The following is an 11,089-nucleotide window of genomic DNA, read 5'->3' as shown; positions in this document are numbered from 1 at the left end:
AAAAAAAAAAAAAAAAAAAAAAAAAAAAAAAACCATAAAATACATACAAGTACATTTCACCAAAGAATAAATTTAACCATGGAGGTGAAAGACTTCTACTACTAAAAACTACTAAACACTGATGAAGGAAATTCAAGATGACATGAACAAATGAGAAATGATCCCATATACATGAATCAGAAGAACTAATATTGTTAAAATGATTATACCACCTAAAGCAATCTACAATTTCAATGTAAACTCCGTCAAAAATACCAATGACACTTTTCACAAAAAAAGAAAAGAATCCTAACATGTATATGGAACTACAAAAGACCCCAAATAGGTGAAAAGAATAAAGCTGGAGTCATGCTATCTAACTTCAAAATATATAACAAAGCTATAGTAACCCAAATAACATAGTATTGGTATAAAAACAGACAGACCAATGGAACATAATAGAGAACTAAGAAATAAATCCACGTATTTATAGCCAGCTGAATGTAAAGAATCACTGAGTGTATCACTCATTTCTGTATCTGCAATAACTTGTAAAGTATCCAGAACATTATGGGGTCAATAAATGCTACATAAAAAAATGAATAAATACTTCAAAGCTAGTTAATGAAGATTTAGGAATGGCTGTCAATACATGTGTAGCATGTGTAGGTTTGCAGCAAGAAAAGAAAAAAAACAATGGCTCTCAGATTTTCTGACTTCCAGGATAATATTTTTTCTCATGATATCTTGCTACTTCTAAATATTTACACTGGTCTTCAAGGAAAGTATCACATTCAATTGCAGCCTAAAAATCAAGCTACAAGGAACTTAAGAGAAATATAGTAAAACCTCATTATCTAGGGTTTTAAGATCATAACTAGAATCACATGGGATTATTAACGTGCTGAGCTCAATCAATGGATGGCTTGAACCTAGACCATCTGAGAGCCATAGCAGGAGTCCCCCGGGCTTAAGCTTGTGAGTTAGAAAGGATGCCATCAAGAACTCCATGTGTACAAAGGCATGAGCAATTTACCTGTGGGGATAAAAGAGCCAATTATATGAAACAAGTCAGTGAAAACACCTTGGTTATCAGACAGAGGAATTATTTTGATTACACAGTGGCATTTCCTTCCTCAAACAAGAGTGTTCCTGGTTAAAGGCCACAGTTACTGGTACAGATAGGAAAGCAGCTTCAAGTGTCTAGAGGAGGACAGTGAGTCCCAACTGGAGAAAACATTAATTACATCAGGCACCATAACTCTCTCCGAAGACAAAACAATATCCCATAGAACAGGGGTCCCCAACCCTGGGACAGTGAACTAGTACCAGTCCCTGGTACCAGAACCAGCAGGAGTAGCTACCAAATCTGGTTAATTGATCTCACAAGTATGTGTGAAACAGCCCAGATCTCTCCCAAGAGTACTTAAAAGATGGGAATTTTGATGGCGCTGAAGTTCAGTGAGAGGTGGGGAACAGAGGCAGTGAATTAGGATTATTTCTGTTCACGTGACCCTATTTACAGCCACAATGGTGGATAATTTGATTTATAAACATAAATAGAGAAAATTGTGCAAGAGTAAATTGGCCTTCTAAAAATTGTTCAGTGTTGGGTCTACATCCCATAGGTTTAGGACACAATGGCCTGTCCAATCTTCTTTTATAGATGTTTCCCTTTTAAGCTATCGTATGGCCAGGGAAAACTTCATGTAGGATCATGAAGCAAAAACAAAAAGACTATTGAATATAAAACCTTTTAAGAACTCAATGATTTGGATCCCATAGACATATAAGATTCATGACCAAGAGATCTCAAGTATCAGCCTATTACTTGGAGCACTGTTGTGAGACAGAAGGAAGTAAAAATAGCAGAAAACACCACCATAACACTGTAGATCTAACTGCCACTTGCCTTTTTTGATTTCTCATGCCCTCTCTTCAGAGGAAGAATTTCCCAAAGAGTTGCATTTATGTACTGAAATTGCAAAGTTACATAAATGTCATTTCCATTTACACGTACGGATATCCGCAGGCATAAAAATGGCATGACTAAAAAGTAATCTGGTGGAAAATCATGTCAAATTTAGTCCAGGGCGTATTTTAGTTCCAAATCCCAACTCAAAAACCTAATATAAGTCAAATTCTCACAATTCAGTTTTAATTCTCTACACATTCATTGAGTATCTTCTATGTACAAAGGCATTTTATTGAATTTTCTGATGTCCCTATAGGGTAGAACCACAATGATGAGTGGATAGTATTAGGGATAGGCTTTGCCTCATTATGACTTTGGGCTAAGTAGAAAGAGCTGCACAGGTTTGGATTAGGCTGCCAGTAGAAATATTCTGACATGATCTGGTTATGCTGTAGAGAATCAAACAAAGAGTGTCCCATTGGACCACATGGCCCTTCACATACCATCCAAAATTTATTAGAGTTAAGGGATAGACCCTGCCTTAAAAAAGCTTACAATCCAGGAAATAGATAATGATGATCATCATCACTGTCATCCAATCAGCTGCCTTCTACATTTGAAGCCAGCATTTCACAAGCAGCGTTGTTTAAAAGCCGTATCTTGGGGCCGGGCGCGGTGGCTCAAGCCTGTAATCCCAGCACTTTGGGAGGCCGAGACGGGTGGATCACGAGGTCAAGAGATCGAGACCATCCTGGTCAACATGGTGAAACCCCGTCTCTACTAAAAATACAAAAAAAAAAATTAGCTGGGCATGGTGGCACGTGCATGTAATCCCAGCTACTCAGGAGGCTGAGGCAGGAGAATTGCCTGAACCCAGGAGGCGGAGGTTGCGGTGAGCCGAGATAGCGCCATTGCACTCCAGCCTGGGTAACAAGAGCGAAACTCCGTCAAAAAAAAAAAAAAAAAGCAGTATCTTGAATAGAGGTTCATGGTACCTTAAAAACAAAATATTACATGATCAAATAAGTTTCAAGATCACTATATTACCATAGTTCTTCCTAGCTGCCTCCTAAACACTCATAACGTACATTAGCTAATTGTAAGCTCCGAGATACTTGTTTAAAAAAAAACAACAAAACTTCATCCATTTGTTCAACAAATATATAGTGGACAGGCACTATGTTCCAGGTACTGTATTAGGTGATAATACAAAAGAAAATAATATATATATGATAATGTTATAAAGTGATGTGTACTATATAACAAACATATACATTGTGCATTGAATAGGGAGCAACAGAATTTTTTTTTTTTAAACATAGTGCTTATTTGTCCTGAGAACCTATTAATGCAGAATGCATTTGGGAATTTATATATGGTGATACAAATAATTTTCTGATTCTGACGCCTCCTCCCAACTTGAGAAGTTGATAGTGAAATTAAAAAGCCAGGACACATTTACATAAATAACATGAGATCCTATATTGTAAGTGCCCAAAAAACCCACACACGTACACATACAAATCCTACAGAGATTGATATTCAGTGATATTCAGATAAAGGTTGATGACTAAGAGTAGACATATCCAGGGAAAATATAATGATGTGGCAGGGATTGAGGTGAATTTTGAAGAAATCTGCTTCACTTATAATATAGGACCTCATGTTATTTTGCTGCAGAAGGAGCAAAAACATGAAATGTTCAGGAACAATAATCCATTTAATTGGAATTTGTGCAGGAAAACAATGTAAATACAATTATGGGAAAGGAGACATAATGTGAATGTATTTAAATGACCAACATATATGAGGGAGGGACCCTCTTTGTAGTGATATGAAAACATTAAACCATTTGGAAGAAAGGGGTATGGAGGAGGTTTAGATGTTTCCCATTGGAGTTGGTAAAATGGCATAATTGAGGAGTTGGTAAGAAGTACATTCAAGGTAACAAGATCTTTTATGAATTAATAAAAGGCCAAGTCTTAAGTGATTACTACATCTAAAGTAATCTTCGCAGTCTCAATTTCTTCATATGGTACCTTAGTTGGTATCTGAAAGAATTCTATTACGTTTTTGTTAATATATCGGCTAGCTATGTCCATTGCAATATAAGATTCAAGAGGATAGAGAGCTTGTCCACAACAAAGGCTGGCCCTGAATAAATATCTGTTGAATGAATCAATGAATCTTTTTATGGCTTTCCCTTTAAAAGGACAAAAATGAAAGTATCTACATTCACAATGGTCTGATCTGAAGCTCAACATGGCAGAGTGAATTCATTGTCTTCCTAGCACACTGCCTGAGAATTTACTTAGACATGGGCTTTTGTATGAATAGCAAACATAAGTCATTCTGGTGAAACAGTCTTGCACAGTGAAGGAAAAATGGAGTGAACTTAAAGAAGCCTAAACTCATTTACAGCCATACCACCCTGAATGCACCTGATCTTGTCTGATCTCAGAAGCTAAGCAGGGTCAGGCCTGTTTAGTGCTTGGATGGGGGACCGCCTAGGACTACATAGCTCTGTAAGATTTAATTAAACAAAAAATGTAAAAATAAATAAAAATTTTTTAAAAAATTTAAAAAGCCTGAATTCTGGACCTGCATTTATTACAAACCTGACAAGCATTTAGTCCCTCCAGACCTTAATTTCATCATTAAAAGATATTTTAAGTCACTACCAGCCATAAAACTTTGCAATTCCAACAAAGGGAACACGATCTATGTGGCTGCAGTGGTTTCTTCTCCTCCAGGATTTTGTAAGCTATACAATCATATTCTACCAAATTTAGAAAGCAAAAGTAAACTGTGTTTCTTATACTTGAATAGCTTCTCCAGCCCCAGGATATTTCAAGCTAGTCTATTTTAGAAACTAGTATTTATAAATTTATAAATTCCCTTTTATCCTATCTGAAAGCTGAGGCCAACTTTGCAATTATTCAGAATCATAGATTTTTAGATCTGAGAGGAACTTTAGAAATCATCTAACCCCAGTAATTTACAATGGAAGAAACAGAGGCACAGAGAAGCCAGAAACAAATTAAAGAGGTGGCAGGGATGGGATCATAAAGCTTTTGTGAGCCATATTAATTTGGACTTCATCTTACATAAAATGGGAAAGGTTTTAAGAGGTGCTTAATTGAATCAGATCTGTGTTTTTGGAAGATTCCTCTAGCACAAGCTTATATAGTTAATGAGTGGCAGCCATAACAAGAACAATATTTCTAGACCCCAGGTTTAAAATGGTTTCTTTTGGTCTATGGACTCATCTCCAGACTAAGCTCAGAGGCTTAGTGAACACTCAGGCATGATGCTCTCTTTCCTGTGTTCTGTCATACCACCTTGCTATGCTACATTATACCTTGGATGTCACTGATGCTATTTTGTTTTCTAAAGCATAATGTATTTCTAAAGCTACATTTATCTCAATTATATCCTGTAAAAAGATTATATTAGTATGTTAATAAACAATAATGTCTTCTCTCTCAGCCAATAAAATCCTGAAGTCATGCAGCTCAAGTGCAAAGACTCCACATATTGAAAAACAATACAGATTGGTATGGGATATTGCTAAGTCTTGACTCATCAGCTCTGAAATACTGGTTGGGCAAAGTTGGCAAAGATATTAATAAAATAATTCACAAACCAGGATAAATACTAAGTTCCAAGAAATACAATTCTGGAACGAGATTTGAGAGTAACATTTGGAAACATAAGAATATTTTTTTAAATACAAAATTTGTAAGTTTAAGTAGGCTGCTCAGTGAAATACCCATAAAGAATAAATTTAAATATCATTTACAAATAAGCTAACATTGAAAGGAATTGCCAGCAATCATATGTTTTAAAGTCAGTGGCATTAATGAATTTGTTTACCATATATTAATTTCTATGTATTAAAAACTATATCCATCTAAAAGTGTAACTGAAGGATAACACTGAAACATACGATTTTCTTGACATCTCAAAATAATGGCCACACATTTGCTTTACTCATTTTGTAATTTCATTCATTGTAAATTGTATGGTACGTTCCTCAAGAAGAGTGAAAGCTCTGGCATTACATCAGATTTCTTGCTACTCTTAACAGAATACATAATTCTTGACCACTACCAAAGCACTCCACCATTACCAAGGCAGTACATCACTACCGAGGCAGTCCACCAATATCGAGGCAGTCCACCATTACTGAGGCAGTACGTCATTACCGAGGCAATCTGCCATTACCAAGGCAGTCCGCCATTACCGAGGCAATCTGCCATTACCAAGGCAGTCCGCCATCACTGAGGCAGACCACCATTACCGAGGCAGTTCTAACTATACCTCTGTAAACAAAACTGCAAGGAAGTTCACACAGCACCTGGGCAGAGCCCACAGCAGCTCAGCAATGCCTCTGCTGGCAGGCTGTGATTAGGCTACCTTCTTGCTGGGCAGGGTATCTCTGAAAAAAGGCAGCAGCACCTCAGGAACTTAAAAATAAGGCCCCACCTTCCCAGGATAGAGCACCTGGGGAGAAAGGCACTTGTGAATTCTGCTGCAGCAGACTTAAACCTGCCTGCCCAGCAACTCTGAACAGAACAGTGGAACTCACAGATCAGCACTTGAGCTCCTATATAGGACAGACTGTCTCCTCAAGCAGCTCCCTGAATCCTGTATATCCAAAGAGACACCTCATAAAGGACAGCTCAGGCTGACATCTGGTGGGTATCCTTCTGGGATGAAGATAGCAGAAGAAGAAACTGGCAGCAACCCTTACTATTCTGCAGCTGCCATAGGTAATTCCCAGGAAAGCAGGGTCTGGAGTGGACCTCCAGCAGTCCTATTGCAGAGAGGCCTGACTGTTACAAGGAAAACTAAAAACCAAAAAGAAATAACTTAAACATCAACAAAAGGACGTCCACTTAGAGACCCCATCTGAACGTCACCAAGTACAAAGACCACAAGTAGATAAATCCACAAAGATGGGAAGAAACCAATGCAAAAAGGATGAAAACACCAAAAACCAGAACGCCTCTCCTCCTCCAAGGGATCACAACTCCTCACCAGCAAAGGAACAAGGCTGAATGGAGAATGAGTCTGATGAAGTGACAGAAACATGCTTCAAAAGGTAGGTAATAAAATTCTCTGAGCTAAAAGCACATGTTCTAACCCAATGCAAGGAAACTAAAAACCTTGAAAAAAGGTTTGACAAAATGGTAATGAGAATAAACAGCTTAGAGAATAATATAAATGACTTAATGGAGCTGAAAAACACAACACGAGAACTTTGCAAAGTATACACAAGTTTCAATAGTCAAATGGACCAAGCAGAAGAAACAATATCAAAGATTGAAGATCAACTCAATAAAATAAAACAAGAAGGCAAGATGAGAGACAAAAGAGTGAGAAGAAATGAACAAAGCCTCCAAGAAATATGGGATTATGTGAAAAGACCTAACCACGTTTGATAGGTATACCTGAATGTGGCAGAGAGAATGAACCCAAACTGGAAAACACTCTTCGGGATATGATCCAGGAGAACTTCCTCAACCTAGCAAGGCAGGCCAATATTCAAATGCAGGAAATGCAGAGAACACCACAAAGATATTCCTCAAGAAGAGCAACCCCAAGGCACATAATTGTCAGATTCACCAGTGTTGAAATGAAGGAAAAATGCTAAGGGCAGCCAGAGAGAAAGGTCAGGTTACCCACAAAGGGAAGCCCATCAGACTCACAGCGGATCTCTCAGCAGAAACCCCACAGGCCAGAAGAGAGGGGGCCAATATTCAACATTATTAAAGAAAAGAACTTTCAACCTAGAATTTCATATCCAGCCAAACTAGGCTTCATAAGCGAAGGAGAAATAAAATCCTTTATGAACAAGCAATTGCCGAGTTTTTATCACCACTAGGCCTGCTTTACAGGAACTCCTGAAAGAAGCACTAACCATAGAAAGAAACAACCAGTACCAGCCACTCCAAAAACATACCAAATGGTAAACAGTATCAACATAATGAAGAAACTGTATCAGCTAATGGGCAAAACAACCAGCTAGCATCAAAATGGCAGGATCAAATTCACACATAACATTATTAACCTTAAATGTAAATTGGATAAATGCCCCAATCAAAAGACACAGACTGGCAAATTGGATAGTCAAAACCCATTGGTGCGCTGTATCCAGGAAACCCGTCTCACATGGAAGGATACACACAGGTTCAAAATAAAGAGATGGAGGAAGATCTACCAAGCAAATGGAGGGCAAAAAAAAAGCAGGAGTTGCAATCCTAGTCTCTGATAAAACAGACTAAACCAACAAAGATCAAGAGAGACGATGAAGGGCATTACATAATGGTAAAAGGATCAATGTAACAAGAAGAGCTAATGATCCTAAATATATATGCACTGAATACAGCAGTACCCAGATACATAAAGCAAGTTCTTAATGACCTAAAAAGAGACTTAGACTCCCACATATTAATAGTGGAAGACTTTAGCACTTCATTGTCAATATTGGACAGATCAATGAGACAGAAAATTAACAAGGATATCCAGGACTTGAACTCAGATCTGGACCAACTAAAACTAATAGACATATACAGAACTCTCCACCCCAAATCCAAAGAATATACATTGTTCTCAGTACCACATCGCACCTACTCTAAAATGGACCACATAATTGGAAGTAAATCACACCTCAGCAAATGCAAAAGAACAGAAATCACAACAAACAGTCTCTCAGACCACAGTGCAATCAAATAGGAACTAAGGATTAAAAAACTAACTCAGAACCACACAACTTCATGGAAATGCAACAACTGGCTCTTGAATGTTGATTGGATAAACAATGAAATGAAGGCAGAAATAAAGATGTTCTTTGAAACCAACGAGAATGAAGACACAACATACCAGAATCTCTGGGACCATTTGAAGTGGTGTCTAGAGGAAAACTAATAGCAATAAATGCCCACATGAGAAGCAAGGAAAGATCTAAAATTGACACTCTATCATCAAAATTGAAAGAGCTAGAGGAGCAAGATAAAAAAAATTCAAAAGCTAGCAGAAGACAAGAAATAACGAAGGTAAGAGCAGAACTGAAGGAGATAGAGACACAAAAAACCCTTCAAAAAAATCAATAAATCCAGGAGCTGGTTTTTTGAAAAGATCAACAAAATAGACAGACTACTAGACAGATTAATAAAAAAGAAAAGAGAGAAAAATCAAATAGATGCAATAAAAAATAATAAAGGGGATATTACCACTGATTCCACAGAGATACAAACGACCATCAGAGATTAAACAAACAACTCTATGCACATAAACCAGTAAACCTGGAAGAAATAGGTAAATTCCTGGACACTTGCACCCTCCCAAGCCTAAACCAGGAAGAGTTGAAACCCTGAATAGACCAATAACAAGGGCTGAAGTTGAGGCAGCAATTAATAGCCTACAGACCAAAAAAGGCCCAGATCCAGATGGCTTCACAGCCAAATTCTACCAGACATACAAAGAGGAGCTGGTACCACTCCTTTTCAAACTACTCCAAACAATCCAAAAAAAGGGAATCCTTCCCAAATCATTCTATGAGACCAACTTCTTCATGATACCAAAACCCAACAGAGACTAAATAAGAAAAGAAAACTTCTGGCCAATATCCATGAAGAACATAGATATAAAAATCTTCAATAAAATACTGGCAAACCAATTGCAACAGTGCATCAAAGAGCTTATCCATCATGATCAAGTAGGCTTCTTCCCAGGGATACAAGAATGGTTCAACATGCGCAAGTCTATAAACATAATCCACCACATAAACAGAACCAAAAACAAAAACCACTTGATTATCTCAATAGATGCAGAGAAGGCCTTCGACAAAATTCAACAGCGCTTTATACAAAAAATCCTCAATAAACTAGGTATTGATGGAATGTATCTCAAAATAATAAAAGCTATTTATGACAAACTCATGGCCAATATCAAACTGAATGGGCAAACCTGGAAGCATTCCCTTTCAAATCTGTTACTAGACAAGGATGCCCTCTCTTACCACTCCTATTCAATGTAGCATTGGAAGTTCTAGCCAGAGCAATCAGGAAAGAAATAGAAATAATGGATATTCAATTAGGAAAGGAAGAAATCAAATTATCTCTATTGGCAGATGACATGATTGTATATTTAGAAGACCAATGGTCTCCACCCAAAATCTCCTGAAACTTATAAGCAAATTTGGCAAAGTCTCAAGATACAAAATCAATGTGCAAAAATCACAAGCATTCCTATACAACAATAACAGACTTAAAGAGAGCCAAATCAAGAACGAACTGCCATTCACAATTGCTACAATGAGAATAAAATACCTAGGAATACAACTAACAAAGGATGTAAAGGACCTCTTCAAGGAGAACTACAAGCCACTGCTCAAGGAAATAAGAGAGGACACAAACAGATGGAAAAACATTCCATGCTCATGGTTAGAAAGAATCAATATTGTGAAAATGGCCATACTGCCCAAAGTAATTTACAGATTCAATGCTATCCCCATCAAGCTACCTATGACCCTCTTCACAGAACTGGAAAAAAACCACCTTAAGCTTCATATGGAACCAAAAGAGAGCCTGCATAGCCAGGACAAATCTAAGCAAAAAGAACAAAGTCAGAGACATCACGCTACCTGACTTCAAACTAAATTACAAGGCTACAGTAATCAAAACAGCATGGTACTGGTACCAAAACAGAGATATAGACCAATGGAACAGAACAGAGGCCTTGGAGGCAATGCCACACATCTGCAACCATCTGATCTTTGACAAACCTCGCAATAACAAGCAATGGGGAAAGGATTCCCTGTTTAATAAATGGTGTTGGGAAAACTGCCTAGCCATGTTCCGAAAGCAGAAACTAGACCCCTTCCTGACACCTTACACTAAAATTAACTCCAAATGGATTAAAGACTTAAACCCTAGAAGAAAACCTAGGCAAAACCATTCAGGACATAGGCAGAGGCAAGGACTTCACGACTAAAACGCCAAAAGCATTGGCAACAAAAGCCAAAATAGACAAATGGGATCTAATTAAACTCCAGAGCTTCTGTAGAGCAAAAGAAACAATCATTAGAGTGAACTGGAAATCAACAGAATGGGAAAAAGTTTTTGAAATCTACCCATCTGACAAAGGGCTAATACCCAGAATCTACAAAGAACTAAAACAGATTTACAA

At 37.6% G+C, this 11,089-nt stretch overlaps 1 protein-coding gene and 1 pseudogene across 1 annotated transcript in view; one reads left to right on the top strand and one right to left on the bottom strand.

Moving 5' to 3' along the window:
• The window catches only part of NELL2 (neural EGFL like 2), a 371,569-nt gene that overhangs the window by 173,443 nt on the left and 187,037 nt on the right, over nt 1-11,089 (bottom strand). The gene's annotated exons all lie outside the window — the stretch shown is intronic.
• LOC119471550 lies at nt 4,308-4,426 on the top strand (annotated as a pseudogene).

The sequence above is a fragment of the Cebus imitator genome, unplaced genomic scaffold (assembly GCF_001604975.1).
Source record: "Cebus imitator isolate Cc_AM_T3 unplaced genomic scaffold, Cebus_imitator-1.0 Scaffold2, whole genome shotgun sequence".
NCBI classification, from domain to species: Eukaryota; Metazoa; Chordata; class Mammalia; order Primates; family Cebidae; genus Cebus; species Cebus imitator.
Note: the sequence above shows the minus strand (reverse complement) of the source record. Positions and strands in the feature narration are given on the sequence as shown.